The following is a 20,198-nucleotide window of genomic DNA, read 5'->3' as shown; positions in this document are numbered from 1 at the left end:
TCCAGACCATCACACAGTCTGCCTCTGCCGCTCTTCGCTGCCAAGAAGAGATCAACTACCTGTAACGCGCTGTCATCCTGGACTTTTAACAGCAGATGGACCTTATAGCCATTGAAATCAACGAGAATTGGACATTGGCCACCCTTGCTTGCAACGGCAAGATAACACCCCCCAAATTGTACATTTATATCCCTGTCATACTCACCTCCCTCTTCAGCCCCGCTTACTCATTGCTTACTGCCTCTTGGCCCTCTGCTACTTGTTGCTGCTGCCATCCTGGCCCTTATTTGAAAAGAAGGGGGAAATGCGGTCACCCCTCGGGCTAAAGTGTGGTTTGCTGGCCTAGCGGGGGAGCGGCCGCGGTAGGCCTAATTCCGCTGCCCCCATAATAGGGTGGCTGGTCGGACTCACTGCCACCCCTGAAGGGAGCTTGGCATGGGCGCAGAGTGCCCTCGGGTCTCCCCTTCTCGGCAGCCATGCTTCCGCGGCCGCCCCTCCTCCCAGATAGCGCCACACGATGCCTTATGAGGCAACACCCTTCTTCTTCTTTCTCCCTGCGCAGGCGCAGGGCGGAAAATTCCAGTCTGCCTTCCCCCCCTCCCTGACGACAGCAACAGCCAGGCGTGGGCAGGAAACTCAAGTCTGCCCTCTACCCCAGCAACAGCAGCCACCAATCACTAAACCCTGCCACTTCCCCCAGCAACAGCAACAGCCAATCCCTAACCACCACCCCTCCCCCTTCCAGTACCTCCCACTGACCTTTCTCCGGCAACCAATCAGAACAGGGTGTGGCTTCGACCAATCAGCCTTCCCCAGCCCCTATAAAACTGTTGCCTCTCCCTCAATAAATTTGGACTTGTGTGTTTACCTCGTCTCCGCGGTAGTTCTTCTGCCATGTGCCCTCCAGTCCTGAGAGCCCCCGACAAGGGCCTGGCCTCCCTTGTCCCCAGTTCATTGCCTGCTTCTCCGGGTGACCCCCTCGTCGCCGGCTTCGCTAGGCGACCCTGTCAGCCAAACCGCGCAACCCCTGTGAGACTGACCCCTCGTCTACTGCTGGACCGACCCCTCGTCCCAATTGGGACCGACCCCTCATCCCAAGCGGGACCGACCCCTCGTCCCAAATTGGGCCGACCCCTCGTCCGCAGCCAGACCCCACCTCTACCGACCGAGCAAGCCGCCACAAAGATCTAAATAAATGGAAGGACATTCTGCATTCATGGACTAGAAGACTAAATATTATTAAGTCAAGTTTATACAAATTATATTCAGACTCAACACAATACCAACAAAGCTTCCAAAAGCCTTTTTTGCAGAAATGGAAATATCAGTGTTAACTTTATTTAGAAGGGTAAGGGGCATGAATAGTCAAAAATGTCTTAAAAAAGAAAACTCAAGGTCGAGGGCATTCATGTCCTGACTTTTAGCACATAACTTAGCTACAGTGGTAAAAAACAGCATGGTGCTGGCATGAAGAGACACATGCTCATCAATGGAACTGAATGGAGAGTTTAAACATGGACCCTCACATTTATACTGAGGTGATTTTTGACAAGGCTCTCAAGCCCTTCCAGATAGACCAGAACAATATATTCAACAAATGGTGCTGGGAAAACTGTATACCCATATTCAAAAGAAAGAGTACTTCTATTTCACACCTTACACACACACACACACAAAGAAAAAATGGATCAAAGACCTATACAAAAAAGTTAGAAACATACAAGTCTTAGGAGAAAATGTAGGGAAAAATCTTCAAAATCTCTTGATACGTGGTGGTTTCTTAAACTTTACATCCAAAGCAAAAGCAATGAAAGAAAAAATAAGTAATTGGGACCTCCTCAAATTTAAACACTTTTGCACTTCAAATGATTTTTACAGGAAGGTAAAAAGGCAGATTACCCAATGGAAAGAAAAATTTTGGAAACCACATATCCAAAAAGGGGCTTATTTCCTTGTTATATAGAGTGCTGTGACCTGCGCAGGTGAACTGAGAACTTGAGGAGAGGTGACAGGAGCTGAAGAAAGGCATACAGAGACAAAGATAAGATTAGAGGGGACCAGGTGGGCCAGGGCTAGCTGATGGCAAAGCCAAGGCCCCGAGCTGGCACCACAACTTTATCTAAAGCAGTTAACTGGGCATTGTTCTCAGAGCAGGGGTTATCAGGCATGAAGTTCTTTGAAGAGGGTTTTCTTAGAGTTTCTTATCAGGACATCGGCTCCTTTCTGCTTACTTGCAGGTACAGACACAGCTGGCCACACCCTCACTACTCGGCACACATCGATCCTTCCTAGCAACATAGCTTGAGCCCCGCACATTACTTCGGGGACCCCTACAGACTTGACTCCCACAGGGCTTCAAAAAATCCCCCCCCTTTTTGAAGAAGCCCTGGCAGTGGATCTGGCTTCTTACCCACAGGAAAACTTAAATTGTACTCTCCTTCAATGTGTAGATAACCTCTTGCTGGCTAGTGAGACAGAAGAAAATTTCTGGGAGAGAACTCGGATCCTTCTACAACTTCTAACATAAACTGGCTATAAAGTGTCCTGAAAAAAGACTCAGATTTGCCAGCAACAAATTAAGTATCTAAAGTTTGTCATCTCAAAAAAAGAACCAGACCCCAGAGGAAAACTGGATACTCCCAAACAACCAAGTCTTCATCCCAAAGCAGGCTGCCTACACCCTTGTTCAACAATACCACCAGCTCACCCACCTGGGAAAGACTGCTTTAGGAACCCTGTTCAGAAAATATTACTACATTGCCTGGATGGCCTCATTCTGCACCACCATTAGCAGTTGATGCCAAACCTGTGCTAAAAACAACCCCTCCCAAGTTCCCCAGGCCCCGGCCAGCATCCAACACACAGGAACTGCCCCCTTTAAAGACTTAACAATGGACTAAAACCAAGTCAAAGGTATAAGTACTTATTAGTAATAATGGGCACCTTCTTGGGCTGAGTCAAAGCCTTTCCCACCTACACTGAAAAGGCAAGAAAAGTAACTAAAGCTTTGCTCCAAGAAACAGTTCCCCAGCACAGAATACCTTTATCCATAAACAACAACAATGGCTCAACTTTTGTAGCAGCCATCACCCAAGAACTGGCAAAATGTTAGAAATTAAGTGGAAACTCCACACAGCATATAGGCTGCAGAACTCAGGGAAAGTAAAATGCATGAATCGAACCCTCAAAACCACCCTAGCCGAGTTCTATAAAAAAACAACAACCCCCCCCCAAAACCCACTGGCCTCCTTTGAGTAAATCTGCTCCCATTAGCCTTCCTTAAAGTCAGATGCACCCCCAGACCCTTTGGAAAGGTAAATAGCCTGTTTGAACAACCACCCCCAATAATTCATACCTTCAAGGGAAATCTCAAACTTCTAGGAAAAAACTGACCAGGATTCTACCTTCCAGCAGTTGGTAAAACCCCAGCCCAAATACACAAAATTATCCTGTCTCAGGATTCCATCCCATTAGGCCACTCGATACACCCACACTTACCTGCAATCTAGTTTAGGTAAAAAGAAACTGGAAAAAGGAGCCTCTTTAGCCCACCTGGATAGGCCCACATACTGTATCCTTGTAACCCCCACTGCTCTCAAAGTTTCAGGTATTGCCCCTTGGATTCATCATACTAGAGTTAAAAGGGCACACTCCAATGAAAAACAAAATGACTGGATAACTCACCCTGTACCTGACCCTTGAAAATCTGAATTGTCCAGAGCCACCAAAAATCGCTATCACTTGACCAGATGGACCCCTGTTCTCTGTGGTTCCTGCTCCTCTTCAAACTGCTCAATTTACTGTTTGGGACTTAACTAAGAACTACAGTTCTCAGAAACTGGAATGTAGTTTAAAAAAATACTAATCTTAATAACATGCTTGTGTCTTGTAAAATGCTTTACTACCTTAAGTTGTTTGTCCACTTAACTCGAGTGACACCCTATAAAAATTAGAAGACCATCAAAGGGGGGAATTGTTGAGAAATAAAAAGCATAACTTTGCAGAAAAATATCTAATGAACCACTTCTGCCCATGCTTCTGTAAATCAGCCCCTAAAAACATGGCCTTGCAGGAGACTATCAAATGAACCACTCCTACCCACCACTTCTGTAATTGAATTAACAACTCCTGCCCCCTGCTTCTGTAAAACAGCCCATGAAAGCATGATGTTGCACCTGCCTTCTGCTTCTGTAACCCCACTTGCAAAATTTCACTTAGCAACACGTTAGCCAATGAATGAGAGCCATGCTAGTCCCACATAAAATCCTATATAAACCTATGAAAATTGAGAAATGGGGCTTAGAATTTGGAGATTGACTCTCCTCTGGACCCACGCATAATAAATCTGTTCCTCTGCCTCTCTGAGGACCGTTTGGGTTTTTCTGCCACTCTGAACTCCTGACTTTGCTGTAACACTCTGGGTGTGATACACTTTAATTGCATTAAATTCAGTTGAGGGGCATTTGATTAAATTACTTTATAGGATTGCTTTAGGGTTTTTAAATTCAACCACACCAGTAAAAGGCATGACTCAGGTTGAATTCCCATCCCCACTTTGGGTCTTATATAAATAGACACTCACACAGAAGAACAGACACAAGAAAAGAGAGCTCTGTCATTCTTGATCCTGTCCTGTGACAGAAGAGAGAAGGCTCAGATGGCTGGGGACCCAGGAAAAGATGAGACATTTCACATGATAGATCACAACTGAGATCAGGAAGAAAGAAGAACCATCAAAGCTGACACGGGAGGCCTGGAAATAAACAAGCCTCATGTCAGGAGGGAGGATTACAGGATCACTTAAGAATGAAGCCTAAAAAGCTGAGCCCATGGAGCATCAAGAGTATACTCTAGAATATGAACAAGAGTGACAGAAATCATCAGTTGTAGCCTGTGACTAGGGTTGGTGGGTGATTTTAAAGAAATTTTGCAGGCATCATACTCTAAAACCTGTCTGTAATGAGTGTTGCCTGACTCTACATATTTACCAAGCTCATCAAATCAAAACTTTAAAATATGTGACTTTTATTGTATGCAATAAATACCTTTCAAGGATATAAAAAAGGACTAACTTTTCCCCTCTGTTGATACAATGGTAGCTATCTATTCACTTTTTCATCAGTGATATCTGTTGCACCTCCTATTATTATCTGGACACACCTGCTCTGCTGGCTTACCATTAATTTCAGGGTAAAGTCTAAACTTGTTCTCATAATCTTTAAGAACCTGATCTGGCCATTATTTTCCTTGCTGGTCTCATTTAGTAAGCTTAACAATGTTTATCAGGCATCCAATGTATGTTAGTACCATTCTATGTGCTGGAGATGTGTTTCACTGCTATTATAAGTAATCACAATTTTCAAATTTTATTTTCCAATTAATTATTGTTAGTAGGTAGAAATGTAATTAATTTTTATATTGCGCTTATTTCATGTAATATTGCTAAACTCATCTTTTAGTTCTAATAGGTTTTTTCAAAAATTTATTATTGTAACATATATATGTAATACAAAATATCCCATTTCAACCATTTTAAGTGTACATTTCAGATGTATTAATAAATTCAAAATGTTGTTCTGCCATCTCCACTAACTATGACCATAACTTTTCATCACCTCTCAAAGAAACTCCATACCCATTACAAAATAATTACCTATTATCCCATTCCCCCTACCCCCCAAAATCTTTAGTCTAGTTTCTGTCTCCTTGGCATATACATTCACTAAAAAAGAATGAAATTCTGATAGATGCTGCCACAGGGATGAACCTCAAAAACATTGTTTTGGGTGAAATAAGCCTGACAACAATGGACAAATATTGCATGAATCCACATATATGAAAATTTTAGAATAAGATCTAGTAGATTTAAAAGTTGATTTTATGTGATTTTCAACCACGTCATATGAAAATAGAGAAAGTTATATACCTTTCTTTCCAATCTGTTTAGCTTTCCTTTTTGTGCCCTGAAATTAATAAAAAAATTCAGGATAGGAATTTAAAAAAAAAATTATTGTGGTGACCCATACAACATATAATTTCTTACTTTAATAACTTTCAAATAAACAATTCATGCATGCATGCATGTTCATTACACCCTTGATTTTCAAAGCTTGTAGACTTCCACTTATGCAATGGCTCACTTAGGATTACTTACTGTACTTTCTGTGAAACACTAGTAAATCAATTTTTTTTAAAACCCTAAGTCTTATGTAAGCTTTGCTGTAATGTTGAAAAACTGTCTTCTGAATTCAGAATATTATACAGGCATTTATTCATTTCTCAATTTGAAGCATACACATATTTATTTTTATTGCTAATATTTGTTCTTGTTTCCTTATTATTTAGGAGATCATATAATCTCTTGGGTCACACTCAAATGTTTACACAGTTTAAGATCTCTATAATATGCAAAGTTGATCTCACAGAAAATAAAAAGAAACTCATTTGGAAATTGATCTGAAATCCAAGACATATTTATATAAATTATGAATATAAAACTCCAAGAAGACAACCATGCAGATACTTAACATTTACAAGGTAACTTTAAAGTCATTTGTTTAATTTATGTACCTGGTTCATGAAATATTCCACATCTTTTTCATGTAACTTTGTAACATGTGTGTACTAAGTAGAAAGTATTTTAGCTCTGAGCAAAAAATAAATTTGTATAGATGTTTTTTGGAAGGCAAAGCTTTATTTGCCTTTCCCAGGATAAATTAGAGATTGGCAGTGTCAGACTTGACACAGGAAAGATACCCAGGAAGATTTGATCATCAAGTAGATTTGAAGGAGCAAAAATCAGTGCAGTGGCTCCATAGCAGAAATTTTGGTGAATGTAAAGAAAAGAGATTCATCATGAATGTCACAGAAGGAAATATTGCCAATATCCATATCTATGAAAATCCCTACATGGTGTGACCAAAGGTTTACATCCAGGATTGTCAAAGGAGTAGTGCTGGCTGAATAGAAAACTCCATTTCTCAAACCCATAGTCAAGGATTCAAATTCTGATGCCAGATGGTGGTTACCTTTTCAATTAACTGATTGTTTGCAAGACCATGCTCCCACTTTTTGGTTGTTCCAGTATCCACCTCATAGTAAAGGCATCCAAAGTTGAAGTGATAGGAGAACAAAACAAAATTTACAAACTTTAATTTCTCAGCATGTATTTATCAATTCTGTTTGATAGCCCCACATTGGGCATTCCTCAGGTCAGCAGAAATGATGAAGTAGTTGGTTATGTCAACACCCTAGATCATATCCACTGAGGTAATAAAATAAGTAGCTCAACAAATACACAGACTCCCTCTCTTCAATCCTATGGTCAAAGCCCAAATATCTACTTAGCTTTCTCTTGTTTAATTGTATTCTGTATCACTAAGTCAGAATTTTCCTTGTGAAACTTCCCTGGCTTTCCTGTTAAATTTTATATTAGAATGGATGGATATACTTGTAACCAGTTCTCTTAGTCATAGTAAGGATTCCTTTTGCATTATTTGATTATTTGTGTCAAGACTTTTCTTTCTCTAAATCATGAAATATATGAAAGCAGAGACTATGGTGGTTGACTGCTCTAAAAATAATTATATGAATTATCAGTGATTCTCTGAAAATATAGATATATAATAGGATAGGCATTTTTAATAATGAAGAATAATTTGAATTATTTTAGAATAATGGTGAAAAATTAAAAAGTTTTCTTTGAAATCACCTTCCATACTTAGTTTTGTTGATTAGGCAATTTCAATTCATGATTTTATTTTCCTAGAGTTATAACCAAAATGAAGCAACAGATCTAGGAGTTCTGAGAAAAGATAGGTTATCAGTGTGGAAGTTAAGACAAAGGGAGGGTTCCTTGGTTATGAATAGGGATGTCTTTGAATCTAGGAAACAACATTTACCAGAACATGCATGCCGCAAAGCTCAGAGGGGTAGGTAAGCTAAGTGAGGAGCCGCTTTGTGGAATTCCATTATCTCCACCTACCCCAGATTAATAAGATCTGGATGCAGAACTACTTGTACTAATGCAACAGTGTGGCTAGAGCCAGTGAGTGACTCAGAAGAGAACCCTTTAGACCATGAACACTTAATTCAATTGGCTTCCCTTTGACTTCTCTCAGTGTAGGATGCTGAGACATGTATGGAACCTGCAGAGGTCTTGTCAAGGATGAAGTATATCTGTGATATGTTTGCATTTGTTACTGAATTGGAAAAGCAATTATGAAATGTATTTGGAAAGGCAAGGGGCCCTGAATAGCCAAAGACATATTGAAAAAGAAAAATGATATCAGAGCAATCACACTACCTGATTTTAAAACATGCCATAAACTACAGTAGTCAAAGCTGATGGTATTGGCACAAAGATAGACATACTGACCAATGAGCCAGTCTTTCAAACCAAATCATGTTCCAAATATCTCCACATTTGGGCCATATGCTCCTTATACTTGTATATTCATTGCTTAGCACCAGATATGACATGTAATTATGTTATATTAACTATGTGAATTTAAAGCATGAAAGAATGCCCAAAGGAAATTGCTTTCAAAGCACAAAAACTGCCATTACCCCATTTGTCTGTTCACCAGACATGTGCCATGGCTGAATATTATGGAGTAGAAATAAGATAATCTTTCTGCCTTATCTTTCTTGAGAAACACATATCCTTGAAATAAATAATTTGTTACTTGCACTGCTACAGTTTACAGTAGAATGACCACAGTGGGTATACATTCTTATGCCATTTATGCCCTATGGTTTGTCAAAACACCATCAGACTATTAGTTGGAATTATGTAGAGAAATGGAATCAACAGGAGATATCTGCAAATAGTATAGGATTTTTTAAAATTTATTGAAATATACCACTTATACATAGACATACATAAAAAATAAATGTATAATAGTTGTGAACTTAAAAAACATATATAACATCAAACAAACATTTGTAACATCTCACCCTACCACCAATAACTTGCATTGTTTTTAAACCTTTTTAACTAATGATTAAAGAGCATTGTCAAAATATTACTACTAAACAAAGTATTTTCCCCTAACCAATCTGATTATTATCTTTGTATCATTTATATATGAACATACATAAATAATTAAGTGTATAGTAAAAGTTGTGGACTTACAAAGCAAACATGCATAACATCATACAGGGGTCCCATACATCAACCCTCCACCAACACCTTGCATTGCCATGAGATGTTTGTTACAAACTATGAAAGAACACTGTTAAAATCTTTTTTTAAAAAGATTTATTTATTTCTCTCCCCTTCCCCCCTCCCAGTTGTCTGCTCTCTCTGTCCATTCACTGAGTGTATTCTGTGACTGCTTCTATCCTTATCAGCGGCACCAGAAATCTGTGTCTCTTTTTGTTCTGTCATCTTGTTGTGTCAGCTATCCATGTGTGTGGCGCCATTCTTGGGCAGGCTGCATTTCTTTCATGCTGGGCAGCTCTCCTTATGGGGCATACTCCTTGAATGTGGGGCTCCCCTATGTATGAGACTCCCCTGCATGGCAGGGCATTCCTTGCATGCATCATCACTGCACTTGGGCCAGCTCCACACGGGTCAAGGAGGCCTGGGGTTTGAACCGCAGACCTCCCATGTGGTAAGCAGATGCCCTTTCCATTGGGCCAAGTCTGCTTCCCTCAAAATCTTACTACTAAACAAAGTTCTTATCTTACATTTGGTGTGTTTTTCCCCCAACCCACCCTATTATTTTTTAAATATACATTTTCTATGACAGAAGTTGTAAACTTATAAAACAATCATTCACATGTGCAGAATTCCAAACAACACTCCTCCATCAGCACAACAAAATGTGGTGTGTCATTTGCTACAGATAAAATATCATCTCTTTTTTGCCATGTCCATAGAGTACATTTGGCTCACATTTTCCATACTGCCTCAGTATCAACAGAGTACATCTTTTGCATAGATGCAAGAATATTATATTATTACTACTAACCACAGTCCATAGGTCACTCCAGCTGCGTTTTCCCCATGCTTCTCCACATTCCCAACACCCTGCAGTAGTGATATACATTTGTTCTAGCTAACAAAGAACACTCTTGAACCTGGACCATGAACCACAATTCTCACCCACCCCTTGGTTTACTGTGCTATCCAGTTCCTAGGTTATTCTCAAACATTCTGTCAATTGGCATTTACATACCTAGACTACCATTTTCAGTCACATCCCCATTCATAAACTAGCTGTTACTCACTGTTACCATCCACTCTATACATTTCTACACGTTTACAGTAAAGCTAATGAAAACTTCTACATACATTAAACATCAGTAGTCCACTCAGTCCTACTCTATCTCCTTTAAGAATCCACCACCTACCACCAGGTCTTGAAGGTATTTTCCAATAATTTCTCCTAGAAGTTTTATGGTTATTGCTTTTATTTTTAGTTTTTTCATCCATTTTGAGTTAGTTTTTGGATAAGGTGTGAGATAGGGATCCTCTTTCCTTTTTTCAGCTATGGATATCCAATTCTTTCAACACCATTTGTTGAATGGATTGTTCTGCCCGAGCTCTGTGAGTTTGACAGGCTAGTCAAAAATCACTTGACCATACCTGTGAAGGTCTGTTTCTGAACCATCAATTTGTTCCATTGGTCTATTGTGTCTGTTGTTAGGCCAGTACCGTGTTATTTTACCACTATAGGTAGGTATTATGATTTTAAGTCTGGAGATGAGGGCTCACTTTTCCTTTTTATGATGTTTCTGACTATTTAGGACTTTTTACCCTTCCAAATAAATTAAATGATCATGTTTTCAATTTTTTCTTTAATGCTGGTAGAATTTTTATTGGGATTGCATTAAATCTGTATATCAATTTGAGTAGAATTTGACATCTTAATGATATTAAGTCTTCCAACCCATGAGCATGGAATGTTCTTCCAGTTATTTAGGGAATTTTTGATTTGTTTAACATCGAGTTGCCATTTCTGAATACAAGGGCTTTACATCATTGGTTAAGTTTATTCCTGACTATTCGAGTTTTATCTGTCATATTTTATTTTCATCACTCTTTGGATACTTTTAGTTACTTATACTGACATAATCTTCATTTCTAGACTCTCCTTCAGGTCCCTCTCTCCTTTTTTTTTTATTTTGCAGCCTCTAGAACACCCTTTAGTATTTCCTGAAAATCTGGTTTGCTGCTTAAAATTCTCTCAGTTTCTGTTTATCTGTGAATATTCTAATTTTGCCCTCATTTTTGAAAGACAGTCTTGCTGGATATAAGATTCTTGGCTGGAAACTTTTCTCTTGTAGTATCTTAAATATATCAGACCACTGTCTTCTTGCCTCCATGGTTTCTGGTGAGAAATCAGCACTTAATCTAATTGGATATTCCTTATATGTTATGTGTTGCTTTACTCTTGCTGCTCTCAAAATTCTCTCTTTGTCTTTGGCCTTTGACATTCTGATGAGTATGTGTCTTGGAGTTGGTCTATTTGGATTTTTTTGGATGGCAGTACATTGTGCTTCTTGGACAGGGATATCTAAGTCCTTCAATAGGGTTGGGAAATTTTCTAACATTATTTCTTTAAATATTCCTTCTGTCCCTTTCCCTTCTCTTCTCCTTCTGGGACATCCATGATACATATGTTTGCACACCTTTTGCTGTCATTTAGTTCCCTGAAAACTTGTTCAATATTTTCCATTCTTTTCTTCATCTGTTCTTTTGTATGTTCACTTTCAGAGGCCATTTCTTCAAGCTCACCAATCCTTTTTTTGCCTCCTTAAATATGCTATTATATGATTCCAATGTTTTTTTAAATTGCATTGATTGCACCTTTCATTCCCATAAGATCTGCTGTTTCTATGTATGCTTTCAAATTCTTCTTTGTGCTCATCCAATGTCTTCTTAATATCCTTAATCTCTTTAGCCATCTCATTGAATTTATTGAGATTTGTTTGAACATCTATAACGAGCTGTCTCAACTCCTTTATGTCATCTGGAGGCTTATCTTGTTCATTTAACTGGGTCATAGCTTCCTGTTTCTTGGTATGGATTGCAATTTTTGGTTGATGTCTTTGCATCTGACTTACCTTTTTTTTTTTAAGGATTTATTATTTTTTATTTATTTCTCTCCCTCCCCCTCCCCAGTTGTCTGCTCTCTGTATCCATTCACTGTGTGTTCTTCTGTGACCAATTCTATCTTTATCAGTGGCACCGGGATTCTGTGTTTCTTTTTGTTGTGTCATCTTGTGTCAACTCTCCATTTGTGCAGTGCCATTCTTGGGAAGGCTGCACTTTCTTTCACTCTGGGCAGCTCTCCTTATGGGGCACCCTCCTTGTGCGTGGGGCTCCCCTATGCAGGGGACACCCCTGCATGGCAGGGCACTCCTTGCATGCATCAGCACTGCACACGGGCCAGCTCCACATGGATCAAGGAGGTCCAGGGTTTGAACCGTGGACCTCCCATGTGGTAAGCGGATGCCTTATCCATTGAGCCAAGTCCACTTCCCACTTCTGACTTACTACAGTATTTTTCCTCTGTGCAGTTTTTCTCTCTAATTTAGGGCTTCCTATCATTTCTCCCTTGCTGGTTATGCAGTAGGAGCCAAGCATGTAGTTGGTGCTGTAAGCTGTGGAGGTTCAAGCTGCCCTCATTGCATGAGGGACCAATGAAGCTTCTTCCAACTTTCTCCTTTGCAAGGGGTAGGGACAGAGTCACAGCTGTGTGGAAAAATCCACGTGCAGGCCTAGACTGTAGTTTCCCTGAGAGACTTCACATCCTTTTCTCCCCTGCCTGGGGCAGGGATGGAGCTGGAAGTGTGGGCAGCAATCTATGCAGTGTGGGTCCTAAGATGACTGCAGTTGCCCTGGTAGACTTCTGATTTTCAGTCAATGCCAGCCAGTTCTCTGCAGTTATCTGTATAGGCTGGTGCAGGCCTCCTCAGCCTCCTTCCTACCAGAGGCAGGGCTGAAGCCTAGGCAGGTTACCGGCTGATCTGCATGAAAGAAACTGTCATCCTGGCTGCCCCTCAGGCTGGGGGCAGAGTCAGATTGGTGGCTACTGGCCTCTTCCTGACTTGGGCTGGTTCTCACCGCAACTGTTCCCAAGGTTATCTCTTAGGCAGCCAAGTCTCCCATTCGGTAGTGAAAATTGGCAGCCAACCATCTCCTCTTCCCCTGATTCTGGGAAATGGAGCTTCCAATTCCCATCACAGAGCAGCTCCTGGGGCGGTTCATGCCACCAGAGTAGGATAAATGCCGGCCTCTGCAGTTTAGCTGGTAATTTCCCAGAGAGGCTGGTGCAGGTCCCTGCAGCTTCCTCCCTGCTGGAGGCAGCACTGAGGCCTAGGCTAGACCTGTAATATGATCTGGATGGGAAGAAATTGGTCCCCACCAGTACTATGATTTTCAGTCCACCCCGCTTCCCCTTCTGTCAGGCTCGGAGTTAAGATGGCAGCTCCCAGCCTTGTTCTGACCTGGACAGGTTCAAACCTTAGCTATTCTCAGAATCATACTGTAGCCCACTAAATTTTCTCTTCATAACTGAAATTGGTCCCCAACTGTCTATTCCTCCCCCATTTTTGGGAAAGTGGGACTTTCAATTCCAGCTGCAGAACAGCTCCTGAGGTGGCTTGTGCCTCTAGTGGAGGCTGGGCACCAGCCTCCATGATGTGGAGCCTCTACTTACAAGTCTTCTCTGAAGACAGGCAGTCTCCTCCTTCCACTCCCCCAAGGACATTGCAGGATGCTCTTTTTGCCTCCTAGAGCCTCCAAACAGGTGCTTCAGCTAGCTGCACAGAGCTCTGGGTGTTTGCTAACTGCCCTATAGCAGGAACTGACTCTAGGAGCTCCTTACTCTGCTGCCATCTTGCTGGTTCTCCCTTAGTATAGGATTTTATAAAATTGTCTTACATGACAGTGGGGATGCACAAGTCCAAATTCCCCAAGCAGGCTACAAACCAGGCTACAAACCAAGGACTCTGATGAAGGTCCTTGATGAGTTCCCCAGGAAACAATGTCTGTCTGAAGTAGAGATGGGCATTCTCTCTGAATGCTGAAATCATTTTTCCTTTGAAGGCCTTCAACTGATTGGATAAGACACCCCTTTTTGCTGATGGTGACCACTTTAGTTGATTGCAGATATAACCAGCCATGTATGAAAAAGTAATGTCCTTGGATTACAACTAGTCCAGAACTTGATTGATCAAACAACTGGGCACCATTATCTGGCTGAGTTGACACATTAGCCTAACCTCTCAAGGGCACATAGGCATTTACAGAAGCTGGTTTCCAAGATTAAGCATCTGGAGCCCATTATTAGATCATGTTACTTAACTTTGTCATGATGTGAAAAGTTGTCTTCTCCATTTTGCATATTTTACAAGAATTTATCTAGTTTACTGTGTTTCAAAATCCATATATTTATAAATATTATTGTCAATAAAAGGTATTTTTATATCATTTAGAAAATTGCATACTTCTATCCATCATATAAACATGTTTATTTTACTCCTAATTCATAATTTGATGTTGACCTCACAGAAATACAAAGAAAAATATTTGCAAATTGGCCTGAGATTTAAAACATACTAATGACACAAGAGTGTAAACATAAAACCCAAAGAGTTGGCCATGATAATATTTGATATTTAAAATGCAGTTTAAATTCTAATTAATCTAATTTTCTTTTTGTGAATTATAAAATGTTCCCAATTTTTTCTGTTATTTGTACAATCCAAGTATAACAGTTACCAGCTATGAGAACAAATAAATTAACAAATATTTTTATTGTCTTGGTTTTATTGGTCTATCTTGGATTTGCTGGAGGAATGGAATGCTTGGATTCATTATAGGACAGATTCTCTTGGAAACTTTACCAACACTACTTGGAATTGAAGGAGAAATGAAAGGGCACAGTGGCTCAGAGTTTGGTAAATATTACTGTAATCTTGGTAAGTGTAGATATGGGATCCATCATTAATGTTATGAAAGGAAATATTTCCAATGCCCATATCCAAGAAAATCCATACTTGGTATAACTGGAGATTCATCCAGAGGGCAGTCCAAGGTGTGGTACAGGCCCCAAAGTATCTTCCTTTTCTCAAACTCAGTGTCCAGAAACTGCGTCCTGAAAATAGCTGGATCTCTCTTTGCTAGTGAATAGTTTCTTTGCAAAGGCCCAGATCCCATTCATACTTTATTTCCACATACACTTCCCAGTAATGCTACCTGAAGTTAACTGAGAGGAACCAAGGACACAAATTGAGTAGCTGAATCTTTCTGCAGATTCTTTCAGCTTCTGTTTGATTGTCCCACATTGGACACTCCTCAGGTCATCAGCAATGATGAGAATTTCATTGGCTGTGTCAATGACCAAGATCATACCCATTGTGGAAGGAAAATTAGCAAATGGATAGATTATATCTCACTCATCCTTTTTATTGCAACAGTTCATGCATTTCATTCACTTCAGTGTCTTTAATTCTCTTTCCTGGAGAAATATCCCTCATTTCCCTGACTAGTTTAAATTATCCTAAATATATTTGTAGGAACATGGGCCTCTAATTCACACTGGGAATTCATTTATAATAAGTAATGTGGTTGTATGATTAAAGAGAGTTCTTCTATTTAATGTGTAAGATCCGCTAATTCACAGACAATGAATATAGCTTTCTCAAAAACTTAATTTATATTTTAGCTCATATCCTATCAAAATATAAACATCATATATGTATTTTTAATGAGAAAAATTTATATGTACTACAAATAATATTGAAATATTCATCTTGGTTTTTTTCTTTGCAATTTCCTTCTCCATTTCATATGGTTGATTAGGTAGTTTCTTTCCAGGCTTTACTTTTCCTAATGTTATAACAAAATGGAGAGATAACACTGTGAGTCCTGAGTCTAGATGGGTTATCACATTGAAAGTCAAAATAAAAGAAGGGATTTCTTGGGCTTGAGTAGGGATCTCTTTATATCTTAACAGGAACTTCAACCCACACCATGAATGGTATATTGATCAGAGAGTGAGGATAATTGGAGAAGAATGGCCTTGTGGATTGACAACTTCTCCAACCAGGCTTAAATATTAGAATCACAGTACAGAAAGGCTCGTCCTAAGGTAATCATATGAATAAAGCCAAGGAGAGCCTTGGAAATGAGCCCTCTGGACCAAGGACACATTATTCCTCTAGACTCCCTTATGACTTGACTTCCTGACTTCCTGACACCCAAACATGCAGTGTCAAGGATTAAAAATGTCTTGGGAAGCAGCTGTGGCTCTATCAGTTGGGCCCCAGTCTACCTTATGGAGGCCCTTGGCTCATGTCCTGGGGCCTCCTTATGAAGGCAGGCTTGCCCACATGCTGCCGAGAGCTGCCCAGCCTTCAGGTGCTGCAGAGAGCTAACTCAGCAAAGTGATGCAACAACAAAAAAAGCAGGAGACAAGTGAAAACACAGATCAGCATGCAGTGACTGGACATAGAGAGCAGAAAACAAGCAAGCTGCAAGGGGGGGGGATAAATAATAAATAAATACAGACACACAGAAGAATGCACAGTGAATGGACAGAGAGCAGACAGCAAACAAAGCCTCAAGGGGGGGAATAAAAATTTTTAAAAACTTTAAAAATATCTTGGCCATCACAAATGCATGTTCACATGAAGCAATAGTAAACTTATTGTGAATATAAATTCATTTTTTCATTTTATATTTTGGAATAAGATATGTACCAAGACATCTCTTATTCATGCCCAACACAGCCTCCATAAATTATATGACACATTCTCATGGACACCAAGAATTAAAAGAAAAGAAGATAGGGTTTGGCACCTTGAAATATTAAAATGAGACTGCAGGAAACGGATTTGGCTCAACTGATAGAGCATCTACCTACCACATGGGAGGTGCAGGCTTCAAACCCCAGACCTCCTGACCCATGTGGTGAGCTGGCTCATGTGCAGTACTGATGCACGCAAGGAGTGCCATGCCATCCAGGGGTGTCCCCCATGTAGGGGAGCCCCACACACAAGGAGTGTGCCCCATAAGGAGAGCCACCTCATGTGAAAAAAGCGCAGCCTGCCCAGGAGTGGTGCCGCACACACAGAGAGCTGCAGTGGTAGACCATAGATAGCTGGTTATAATTACATCAATCAGAGAGATTGCCATCAGCAGTGGGTGGCGCTTAACCCAATCACTTGAATCCCTTAAAAGGGGAAGTGATTCCAGCATTGAGAGAGGTTTTCACAGCTCGTCTTTGGACAGCGAACATCTCCCAGAACTCATCAAGAATCTTCACTGGACTTTCATTGAAGCTCCTGGTTGCAGCCCGCCTGTGGAACCTGGACTTGTGCATCCCCACAGCTGCATGAGAGACTCTGATAAATCTCTACCAACAGATATCCCTTGTTGGTTCCATTTCCCTAGAGAATCCTGACTAATACAGTCAGTGGTAGAATCTCAACTCACCATTTTGTAGAGTCAGCCACAGAATGATTTCATTAAGGAAGATAAAATCTGTATCATTTTTTGATCCAGGGTAGGCATAATCTGTCTGCTGGTAATAGAGCAGTGGGCTCATATATCCCTAAAGGCATATACTGTTCCTCGCATTGAGTTGGCTATCCTCAGACCATATTTGCTGAAGTAATAATTTACTCAGCTCCCTGGACCATGCTCTCTATATCTGCCCTTTGTAGAAATCTGAGAAGTAAAAAAGGAATAACTTAAGTTTGGATTCACACTGAGGTTTTCCTCTGGTGTCCAGCTGTTCCTCCTTTCAGCTCAGCTATGTAGTGAAATCTACAGCAGAGGGTTTTTCTTGGTGAGGGTCCTTCCTCACAAATTAACCACATCCTACCTTATTTCAATCAAATTTTCATTCATTTATGGCAGGAATTAGATTTTTACTTACTACATAGGTTACAAAAACAAAAGTCTTATCCTAATATTGTTTTTTGTTTCTATTAAGATGAATAAAGTATATCCTCACAGTCATTTAAGATGGGTTTTGCTTATAAGATTTGGTATTAGGACAGAAACTTTTAAAACAAAATATTGGCATAATTATTAATTCTTATGGAATAATGGAGCTACTCTCAAATAGTTTTTGCCCAAACAAGTAAAACCTCCTCATATTTAGATCAAGAAAATGAGTTCAATGTACTCAAAAGTCTTTCCTAAAACCACATCACTAGAATAGTCACTTCTTCAAAAGAATTTTCTCTCCAGGATTCCAAAGATCATCTTTGAGAAGTTTGGTAAATAAGCTCCAAAATTGTTCCTGCCAATGTCAACCAGTCAAGATCTTAATTTTTATTAGTTACAGACAGTATCAAAATCAAAAGATATTTTTATAAAGTAACTGTTTCTACTACATTACAACTTATAAAAATGAGATTGATTTCATTTTAAATCAGTCATCCAAAACAATTCCTCTTGGTTTTACATGACTCATGGTTGATCAAGTGTCAAAGAATGAATAAAAATGATATCATATGATAAAAAATAAGAAATAGCAGAAGGTGCTAAAAAGGGTTGAGATAACACTCCAGTGATTAAATTACATTATCTTCCACTTAAGCATTTCCAGGGAGAACAGTTGCTTTTTAGTGCTGGAATTACTTATCACTTTAAATTTAAAGCAAAGGAAAATGTGTTTTGCCCTACATAATACCAGTACTCAAATACTGTTGACTCATTAAGGCAAGATGAAAAATGCACAATTATACTAAAAATTGTGACTAATATTTCTGAGAAATCCTTTCATATTGTTCTCCACTGAACGGGAGATACAATGGTGGGTCATCTTTGTATGGAGGTATATGAAGTCTTATTTCTAGTCTTACTATTTATTTATTTTTTTAATTTTTTTAAGATTTATTTTTATTTCTCTCCCCTCTTCGCCCCCTCCCAGTTGTCTGTTCTCTGTGTCCATTCACTGTGTGTTCTTCTGTGTCCGCTTGTATTTTTGTCAGCAGTACAGGGAATCTGTGTCTCTTTTTGTTGGGTCATCTTGCTGCGTCAGCTCTCCATGTGTGCAGCGCCACTCCTGGGCAGGCTGAACTTTCTTTCCCACTGGACAGCTCTCCTTACAGGGTGCACTCCTTGTGCATGGGGCTCCCTATGCGGGGTACACCCCTGCGTGGCACAGCACTCCTTGCGTGCATCAGCTTGACCCGTGGTCCAGCTTCACACGGGTCAAGGAGACCCTGAGTTCAAACTGTGGACCTCCCATATGGTGGGCAGACGCTATAACCATTGAGCCAAGTCCAATTCCCTAATCTTACTATTTAAATGTTTAAAGTGATATATCCTATAATTACTTTAGGATGTTGGGACATTTAGGGCATGTTTATTCTCAAATTTATTGTTTCATTGACTCTTGCTCATGAAATAGTAATCCCTAATGTGTTTTGCATTTATTTGTTTTAAGCCCATCTTAAGCAGGGGTTTATATTTTTTTATTCCACCATGTGAATTCAGTTACTGAAAACATCAACCCCAGTGTTTTGAATAAACATCTAATATTTTCCCAAGAATTTCCCAAAAAGATCCATCATCCTGGAATCACATTAATGTTAATTTCTTGGATTAGGGAATTTTCCATTAAGAAGAAGAAAGGAACAAAATAAGTTTCCCAGCCCACTCAAGGGGCTGTCTTTGGATCTAAGTTGCTGACAATCCTTTTCCAGTTGTAACTTGGAACAGAAATGAACTTGTCTACCTTTCCCTGGGACAGTGATAGAGATTTCCTAGCCCTTTCTTATTGACTGTTCAGTACTTTGAGTCTCTGGTACTGAAAGGACTCCATATTACAAAATCTTACTTATCAAGGTCATATTCCCAACCTCCAGTCCTTGCACACATGTTGGAGAACCAAGACTCAAGTAACTGGAGCTGTTCTGCTCTAACCCCATTTCTCATTCAAGTTCATAACAGCAACCTTCTCCATTCCTGACTGAGTTCCATTGTCCTCTGACTGAGTCTAGTCATAAGAAAACATGATGAAGGAACTGTTTTAAGTTTGAGAATGAAGAGATATGACAACTAAATGTGGTATAACACTTCAGGCTTTTGGGGATTCCCCTGAAGAACAGTGATGAAGGAAAATCCTCCTCACAGGAAGAATTCTGAGGAGTTAATCCGATTGCTCATTTTGTTTGAAAGGAGAAACAGCTATATGTGTGACTGGATATCATTGACTGGATGG

This window comes from Dasypus novemcinctus, chromosome 26 (assembly GCF_030445035.2).
Source record: "Dasypus novemcinctus isolate mDasNov1 chromosome 26, mDasNov1.1.hap2, whole genome shotgun sequence".
Lineage (NCBI taxonomy): Eukaryota > Metazoa > Chordata > Mammalia > Cingulata > Dasypodidae > Dasypus > Dasypus novemcinctus.
The sequence above is the reverse complement of the archived record's forward strand: the minus strand, read 5'-3'. Positions refer to the sequence as shown.